Source organism: Mus caroli, unplaced genomic scaffold, assembly GCF_978045245.1.
Source record: "Mus caroli unplaced genomic scaffold, Mus_caroli_1 scaffold_4, whole genome shotgun sequence".
NCBI classification, from domain to species: domain Eukaryota; kingdom Metazoa; phylum Chordata; class Mammalia; order Rodentia; family Muridae; genus Mus; species Mus caroli.
Window position 1 is genome coordinate 35,508,457 of NW_028227259.1, and position 8,329 is coordinate 35,516,785.

The 8,329-nt window shown below is 46.1% G+C and overlaps 1 long non-coding RNA gene across 1 annotated transcript; it reads left to right on the plus strand.

Annotated features, from left to right (window-relative positions):
• The first annotated feature begins 3,550 nt into the window (after window positions 1–3,550).
• Window positions 3,551–6,553, plus strand: LOC147005128 (uncharacterized). Its single transcript, XR_015046826.1, has 3 exons — window positions 3,551–3,739; window positions 4,585–4,620; window positions 5,875–6,553. It is a non-coding gene; the product is annotated as an uncharacterized LOC147005128 (long non-coding RNA).
• The last annotated feature ends 1,776 nt before the right edge of the window (window positions 6,554–8,329 follow it).

The window sequence follows — 8,329 nt, forward strand, 5'->3', positions numbered from 1 at the left end:
TGCTTGCTCCAGTCAACTCCGTTCGCTCCTGCCCAAAGGTTTACTTATTATTATACATACATACACTTATCTGTAGCTGTCTTCAGACACACCAAAAGAGGCCATGGTTGTGAGCCACCATGTTGTTGCTGGGATTTGAACTCAGGACCTTTGGAAAAGCAGTCGGTGCTCTTACCCACTGAGCTTGCTCACCAGCCTGATTTTATTTTTATTTTATGTGTGTGGCCGTTTTGTCCTCATGTATGTGTGTGCACCATGTCCATGCAATGCAATACCCATGGAAGCTTGAAGAGGGTCCTCTGGAACTGGAGTTAGAGACAGTTGCTGCTGTGGGTGTACTAGTTAGTGACTGAATCTCAGCCCTCTGAGGGTGCAGCCAGTGCTCTGAACAGAGGAGCCATTCCTCCAGGCACTGATGACAGACCTCTTAGGTTTGTTCCTTGCACTGGTTCTGCCTCGCTGCATTTCTCTGTGCAACCCCTTAGCTGATTTGGACCCCAGCATTACCACGAATGCTCCTATTGTGGTATTTACTTTCACAAACTTAGAATCGAGGAGGCCAGAGCCCACTGAAGTGGAGAGATGGCCTGCATTGAAACCAGACACAGTTCCCTCCTAGGAGCCTAAGGTGTGTGCCCGTGTGCACATCATAGCTTCTTTCTGGCTTTTGTGGTAGTGGGGGGGGGGGGGCATGCGTTCTGTTCCATATTCCCCAAGGACTGACTCTTAATGTGGAAGGAAAATTCCTAAGGGAAGCACCTAAGGATATTGTGGAATTTTGTCCAGCTATAGTTTAGAAACAGGGAACAGAATCTTGCTCTTTTTTTTTTTAGTTGAACATTGATTCTTCTCTCATACAATACATTCCAACCAGAGTTTCCCTCCTTCCACTCCTCCCAGCTCCCCCCACAGCTTCCCTCTCCCTGGGATACACTCCCTCTCTGTCTCCCATCAACCAAGAGACAACAGGCAAACAGGACAAGACAAAGACAGTAAGACAAGGCAGACTGTAGTAAGACAAGACAAGGCAGACTACAGTAAGAAGACAAGGCAGACTACAGTAAGACAAGGCAGACTACAGTAAGATAAGGCAAACTACAAACTACAGTAAGACAAGGCAGACTACAGTAAGACAGGGCAGACTACAGTAAGACAAGGCAGACTACAGTAAGAAGGCAGACTACAGTAAGACAAGGCAGACTACAGTAAGACAAGGCAGACTACAGTAAGAAGGCAGACTACAGTAAGACAAGGCAGACTACAGTAAGAAGGCAGACTACAGTAAGACAAGGCAGACTACAGTAAGAAGGCAGACTACAGTAAGACAAGGCAGACTACAGTAAGACAAGGCAGATTACAGTAAGACAAGGCAAACTACAAACTACAGTAAGACAAGGCAGACTACAGTAAGACAGGGCAGACTACAGTAAGACAAGGCAGACTACAGTAAGACAAGGCAGACTACAGTAAGACAAGGCAGACTACAGTAAGACAAGGCAGACTACAGTAAGACAGGGCAGACTACAGTAAGACAAGGCAGACTACAGTAAGAAGGCAGACTACAGTAAGACAAGGCAGACTACAGTAAGAAGGCAGACTACAGTAAGACAAGGCAGACTACAGTAAGACAAGGCAGACTACAGTAAGAAGGCAGACTACAGTAAGACAAGGCAGACTACAGTAAGACAAGGCAGAAGCTCTCACAATGAGTCTGGACAAGGCAGCCCAGTAGGAGGAAAAGAGTACCAAGAGCAGACAAAAGAGTCAGAGACATTTCTGCTACCACAGTTAGGAGTCCCACAAAACCACCAAGCTAACAGCTACAAGGTATACCCAGAGGACCTGGTGCAGCGGCCCCACAGAACCCATGCTTGCCACTTCAATCTCTGAGCCCATATGCTCCTTGCTTAGTTGAGAATCCTGCTTTTTGAGCCAGTGATCCGGAGGGCTGCTGTGCTTAGCTGTGTGTGAGCAGTCCAGAGGAGCTGGTGTGGATACCAGGAGTGGGTAGATGGGACCAGGAGCTTCTGCTGGTTGGCTTTTGGTACCTGTGTTGGGAAGAGGGTTCTGATGAACTCTTGGAAAGATGGAGGGAATGGGCAAGTTTCAGGTTTATGCTGGGACATTTTCTTTTTGTACACTAGCCTTGCTTCTTCGTAAAGCTAGCCCCCCACCTCATGTGATGCACAGGCTATCTCTGTGGTCTAGTGAGACACAGGATACAGCTCTTGGAAATCACAGGAGAGAGGACAGGGGCACATCACTTCCTTGGGCAGGGCTAGGAAATACTGGGAACAGTTGGATATTCATTCAACAAGTATATATTCAACTCAACACGCCAGGCTCTATGGTGCATAGCCGATGCCCCTGTATGGACTGTAGAATCTAAAAGAAGTAATAAGGTTGCAGGAGAAGAGAGGGACCAGCCAGAGCCAAGCTGTGGTCTGTGCTGTGAGGGCAGCAAAGTGGTTGCTGAGACAGATAGAGAACAACTGTAGAGCAGCTGGGGTAGGCTGACCCAGAAGGTGACAACTCATTTGCATATTACTATGAGCCTTCGAGAGAGACAGTTCCAGTTGCTGGAAGACTGCCGGTACATACGTTTAATCCCAGCACTTTGGAGGCAGAAGCAGAAGATGAGGTCAGCCTGGTCTCCAGAGCCAGTTTCAGGGCAGTCAGGGGCCACACAGAGAAACCCTGTCTTGAAAAATCAAAAATCCAAAACCCCCAAACCAAACAACAAAAGAAAAAGAAAGAAAAACCAGTGGGCTGGAGAGATGACTCAGCGGTTAAGAGCACTGACTGCTCTTCCAGAGGTCCTGAGTTCAATTCCCAGTAACCACATGGTGGCTCAAAACCACATGGTGGCTTACAACCATTTGTAATGGGATCCTACGCCCTCTTCTGGTGTGTCTAAAGATAGCGAATAGGTAGTCACATAAAATTAAAAAAAAAAAAATTAGCCGGGCGTGGTGGCGCACGCCTTTAATCCCAGCACTCGGGAGGCAGAGGCAGGCGGATTTCTGAGTTCGAGGCCAGCCTGGTCTACAAAGTGAGTGCCAGGACAGCCAGGGCTACACAGAGAAACCCTGTCTCGAAAAACAAACAAAAAAAAAAAATTTTTTTTAAAGGAAAAGAAAAACCAGAGATCAACTGTACGAGGGAAACCCTACCTATCACGTGGTTTCCGTTCCAGTAGACCCAGACAATTACAGAGAGTGGTGAATCTCAAAAAAGTAAAAACAGGTTGTGTGAACAGAACGTATGCCTACGGATGAGAGCCTCTTCCGGACGAGATGCTGAAGACCCTAGCACACGCAGGCACTGATTCGACTTGCAGTACCACAAAGAAAATATGATTTAGAGAATTAAAAATGACGTCTGTGGCTTGTTTTAGAATTCTGTCATGTTCGCGGCAGGGCTGGTGGAGTGTAAAGGTCTGAGCACCAGGGGGCAGTAGCGGTCAGGAAACAGAAGGCCCGCTAAAGAAACCGATCTCTTCTGGGCTTTCCTTTAGGCGACCTTGTCAGAGCGCTGCAGTGACGCACTCCCTGGATTCCGCAGCCCTCGGCTGACACAGGTGAAATTGAGAAAGAGGTAGGAAGGGTTCCAATGGGGTGACAGCGTCGACCTGCTGAGCTTTCTCATCCTCTAACCACCTCTGGCTAACATCCTCCTGCCAGGGGAACAGTTCCACCCCCTGGGCTGAGCCGGTGCCAAACAACAGGTGGTAGTCAAGGTAAACACGGCAATAAAGTTCATCAAGGTTAATTTATGGGAAATAAATGTGACCGTACCCCATTTTCATCCATTAACATTCTAAACACCTTGTTCAAAATGCCCAGGAGTATTTCTGGCTGCCAGGAAAGTTATCATTAGGGAAAAAAGAGCCGGGTGGTGGGTGACTAGGGGTATGGCTGAATTCGCTTTTTATTTAATTTAATTTTTTTTTTTTTTAAAACAGGTCTCTCTACATATCCCTGGCTGTCTTGGAGCTCACTATGTAGACCAGGCTGGCCTCTAAGTCAGAGATGCCCCTGCTTCAGCCCCCTGAGTGCTGGGTTTAAAATCATGTGCCACCATACAGGGTCAGGGTTGAAGTCACTCTATTTTTAGGCCTCCACTGAGAACCCTGCTTGCTCCTTTTGGTGACTTATGGTGCTAGCCTCAAATATATATCTTCTCAGCCGAGCAGTGGTGGCGCACACCTTTAATCCTAGCACTTGGGAGGCAGAGGCAGGTGGATTTCTGAGTTCTATAGACCAGCCTGGTCTATAGAGTGGGTTCCAGGACAGCCAGGGCTACACAGGGAAACCCTGTCTCGAAAAACAAAAAACAAAAACAAAACAACAACAATAAAAAAGATATATCTTCTCAAAGACCTTCCTACAAGGAGACCCAGGAGAACTCAGCCAAGTCTGCATGGGTCTCTAAGACTGAGGGAGGCGCCAGGAGCATCAAAGCAGAGAGGCTATGTATGGTAAACACACAACTCTTCACTTTCGATGATCACATCCTTCAAAGTGGGAAACTTTATTATTTATTTGCTTAATTAACTAAATTATTATTATTTTCTTTTTGTAGTACTGGAGATTAAGCCCAGGGCTTTGTGCATTCCAGGTAAGCACTGTACCCCATCCCACAAAAATTTCTAAAATTATTTCTCTTTTTAGAGTCTAATTGACCTATTATTTTTCTTCGGTTGTGTCTTAGTTACATTTCTATTGCTGTGATAAAAGTGGCTTGGCCCAGGCGACTTAGAGAGGAAAGGGTTTGCTTGGCCTGTGGTTTGCTTGGCCTGTGGTTTGCTTGGCCTGTGGTTTGCTTGGCCTGTGGTTTGCTTGGCCTGTGGTTTGCTTGGCCTGTGGTTTGCTTGGCCTGTGGTTTGCTTGGTCTGTGGTTTGCTTGGTCTGTGGTTTGCTTGGTCTGTGGTTTGCTTGGCCTGTGGTTTGCTTGGCCTGTGGTTTGCTTGGTCTGTGGTTTGCTTGGCCTGTGGTTTGCTTGGTCTGTGGTTCCAGAGAGGTAAGAGTCAGGGAGACAGGCAGCAAGTGGCAGGCGTGGCCACAGGAGCAGGGCTCCTGACTACAAGTTGGAAACAGCGTAAATTTGAAATGGTACAAGTTTTAAACTCTCCAGGTCCACCTTCAGTGACATACTTCCTCCAAAATGAGGCCACGATCCCCAGACTCCCAAACAGCAGCATGAATTGGGAGCCAAGTATTCAAATGCTACGGAGAACATTTCACATTCCAGCCATCATATTTGCTTGGGTATTGGTTGCTCTATCTAAGAAACCATTGCTTATGGAGGCTTACATCTACGCTTGCTTATAAAAGCTATACTTTTAGTTCTCTCTGAGACAGGATCTCATTGTGTACTGTGGCTGGCTTGGAACGCTCTGTGTAGAACAGACTGGTCTCAAATGTATATCTTCCTTTTTCTCCTTCCTAGTCCTGGGATTAAAAGTGTGTACTACCACACTTGGGCTGTTTTTAATTCTTACATTTAAATCTTTGATCTACTTTTAGTTATTTTTATTTTAATTAAAAAATTTTTTTGAGACAGAGTCTCTCTATGTAGCTCTGGCTGTTCTGGAACTCACTCTATAGACCAGGCTGGCCTTGAACTCATAAAGATCCCCCTGCCTCTGTCTCCCAATGGCTGGGATTAAAGGTGTGCACTACCATTCAAGTAGTGTACCAGTCTACTTTTAGTTAATTTTTGCAGAGGATATGAGGTAGGGGTGGGTATAGTTTCTGCTTTTGTGTGTCCCAATATTGTTTGTTGAGTTGTCTTGGAATCCTTGTTTAAAATCTATTAGCCATAAAGAAATGTAGCAATATAACTCCTAGTGATATTCTCCTATACTTCCAGGTCGGCCAACATCAGAGGAGCTTCCTCCTGCAGTAGGTGGGAGTGAACTCAGAGACCCACAGCTGGACACTGGCAGAGACTGAGAGACCTTGAATGGCTCAACCTAGATGGGATGTCTCCATCAACCCCCTATCTTTAGGACCCCAGGAACTTTTTAGAAGAGGAGGAAGAAAGATTGCAAGAACAGTGGGAATGGAGGACAAAGAACACAGTGTCCTCCACACAACAGGGCTGATGCACACGTGGGCTCCCAGCAACCATGGCAGCACGCACAGCTGCACAGGCCTACTCCATGTGGGGTCCCATTGCTGAGAGGAGGTCACCAGCCCTCATCCCTAACCCAGAAGCTATCTCCAACTGTCAACTGCTCACAAAGGAAAAAGCTCATTTTTCCAACCAAGTGTCACTGGGTCTACAGCCCACACTCAAGTGTAAGGTCCATGCCCAGCATTAGATGGCCAAGTCACAATCGACCCAGTGGTACACTCTCACTCTCTCTCTGTGCATGCGTGTGTGCACACACATGTGTGTGCTCACGTGTGTGTGTGTGCACTTGTGTTTGTGCATGTATACCATGTATGTGCTTTTCAATCCTTTTCTTTTTTTTTTTTTTTGTTGTTTGCTGTTTTTACTTCTTAATTTTTATTTGCCTACTCATTTTTTAAAGCTAGAGAGAAAGAAGATGTGGCGTTAGATGGATGGAAAGGTGGAGAGGATCTGGGAGGGGAGGAGGGAAGGGAAGCCATCACATCCTAAGGAAACATTTCTATGGAAACATATACTCTTAATAAAAAATCTATTAGCTATGGATATATTCTTATTATTTTTAGCTCTCTGTAATTTAAGCTCCAGTTTTTTTCTCTGAGAAGTGATGATAGTATTATCCAGACAGATGTCCATCAACGGGAGGATGTGCAATGTCTGAGTCAGACTATTTTAGGGGCTGTGATAGCTCATTGCTTTATATATATATATATATATATATATATATATAAATTAACTTTTAGGTCAAAGAAAATGTCTTACAATTTTTCTTACAATTATAGTACTGTTTGTGCCAATGTTTATTATAAGAGAATTAAAAAAAAAATTAATCCTTTGAGAATTTTGTACAATGTTTGCCGGCCCTCCCCCCTCTTCCAGCTCTCCCCAGTGGTATGGAATCTTTAGTTTTTGGGGGGAAATTGTAGGGGGAGGGGCTTGTAGGATTCAGTGTAGTTATCATGAGAGGCGCCAAGCACTGTGCTGGCCCATAGAAGGCCAGCAGTGTCAAGAGGACAGCAGTCAGAGGTGGTTTCTGCCACACCAGCGCCTTGGCCAGCAGGTGAATAATTGACTTCACAAACTCACAGAGGAATCATTCAGTGAGGTCACGGGAAGGTCAGGGATGAAGAGCTACTGCTCAGCCCGATGATTTCCTGCTCTGACACCTCGGAAGTCTGATGGGTGTGTGTGTGTGTGTGTGTGTAGCCCTGCTTCTCTTCAGTGGCTGCGACTTTCTTTGTTAGGAAAAGAGCTCAGGTTCATGAAGCAGGCAACAGCTGGCTATACAGAACAATTCACAGGGCCCTGGTACTCATGGCCTTACTTTATCCTTTCTTTCTTTTTAAAAGTTGAGTAAGACTCACAGAACATAAAGTTAAGCATTTTAAAGCACAGAATTCTGTGGAATTTCCAAATTTCCAGTATTTGTGATGTTGCCTGACCATCACATCTATCTTGTTCCAAAACATTTGTTCAGTCCCCTGAACCTCCACCTCCATAAGCAGCCACGCCCACTGCTTCGTCACCCTGCTTACTGTAAGCAGCTGAGGGGTGATGGCTGCTTTGTCTGATGCATTTGCCTTTTCTGGGCGTTTTATTTTTTTATCTTTTTATTTTTATTTTTTGGTTTTTCGAGACAGGGTTTCTCTGTATAGCCCTGGCTGTCCTGGAGCTCACTTTGTAGACCAGGCTGGCCTCGAACTCAGAAATTGCCTGCCTCTGCCTCACCAGTGCTGGGATTAAAGGCATGGGCCACTACTCCCGGTTTTTCTGGGCGTTTTATATAAGGAGATTGCACTGTCCCTGACTGTGTGTGTTTGACCCCCTTTACACGCTTTCAAGGTCCATACATGACTTAGTTCCTCATTCAACTCTCAGCTGCTTTGTCCATTTCTCTGCTGCTGGATATAGTTGTTTGCTGGCGTCTTTGCACAGTGCTGTAGCGGTGAATTGGTTAAACCGCTTTGGCTCCTGGTGGGTCGCTCTCGCAGAGCTCTGGATTAACGAATGAAACACACACACACACACACACACACACACACACACACACACACACGCATGCGCGCGCCAGCCACACACACACACACACACACACACACACACACACACACACATGCGCGCGCGCGCAAGCGTCAGCTAATTTTGATATGCATTGACTAGCTCAGTGGTTGGGCACTTCTAAACCTCCCTG